The sequence below is a fragment of the Aplysia californica genome, unplaced genomic scaffold (assembly GCF_000002075.1).
Source record: "Aplysia californica isolate F4 #8 unplaced genomic scaffold, AplCal3.0 scaffold00032, whole genome shotgun sequence".
NCBI classification, from domain to species: domain Eukaryota; kingdom Metazoa; phylum Mollusca; class Gastropoda; order Aplysiida; family Aplysiidae; genus Aplysia; species Aplysia californica.
In genome coordinates this window covers 2240350-2241636 of record NW_004797302.1, presented here as the reverse complement: position 1 = coordinate 2241636, position 1287 = coordinate 2240350, and positions in this window count along the sequence as shown.

The window sequence follows — 1287 nt, the reverse complement described above, 5'->3', positions numbered from 1 at the left end:
CACACACACACACACACACACACACACACACACACACACACTGATCAGGGGCCCACTGTGGGTCATTTTTTTCTCAAGGACTTTTGAAGGTCAAAGAGAGGTGGCAGATAATTATGTGTTATTCTTCATGGTGACTATGTAGAGAAATGAAAGTACGTGTGTCAAGTTACAAAGACCTATCTTTATTCCTTCTTATTTAGAACAAAGACTTCTTAAATCCCTCTCGTATAATGTACCATTTTACCAATATTTCACCAAAGACAAAATTTACAAAAAGTAAGAGGCGGACTTCTTCCCCGCTTTCCACGGCCAACATAGATTGAAATGGCTACAACGTACCAGCATTAACACTGAGATATTCCTTGGCCGGTGGTCTAGTGATTAGACTACTGGACTCGTAATCGAGAGACTGCGAGTTCGGGGGTTCGAGCCTGCGCCCCGGCCGAGGTTGTGTCCTTGGGAAAGGCTCTGTACACGAATTTTCCTCACTTCATCTAAGATCAGTGGTATGGCTGGAAGATGGCAGTAAGATCAGATTATTCTTTCTTGTAGAAATCTGCCGAACAAATCAAAATCTGGAATGTCGATTCTGTCATTTTGCTGTGCCAGTTTGAGAAGTAACGCAGCGCAGAAAAATACACAGAGATGTCAGGGGAACGCATTGTCTAATTGTCTAATTTGTCAGAATCTTGATTTTTCCCCCCTCACATCGCCCTACTTGCTATTATATAGTAGATTGAGAAGACAACCAAACACATGGATTGTACTCAGGCGCTATAATGAAAGGGGAAGCTTTTGAAATGATAATATGAGAATAAGACAATTCTAAAACAACTCTCGAATTTTAGTCGATGAATTTAACTTCGTCATAGTAGCCGGGTTACAATTCTAAATAGAATAATCGAAAGTTAGCACCCCATATATTAATACATTCTAAATCAATTGATCATACTATAGTCATTATGGTTAGCTATTGAAGATATTATTATGCAAAGCCCGAGGAGCTCCAAGCTATATTTTCTTGCCCTCATTGCAACCGGCACTTTGAGTCTTTAATTATCATCATCAGTCACTCATGTCATGTCTCAATAAGGGTGAAATATTAAATATTGACCAGTACCGGATACGCCCTTCAGATTGTTATGGCTGAGACAGACAGACATTCATAGGGAGATAGAGAGAGAGAGAGACAGAGATGGGGTAGAGAAAGAGAGAGAGAGAGAGAGAGAGAGAGAGAGAGAGCGATAGAGAGAGTATATATATATATATATGTGTGTGTGTGTGTGT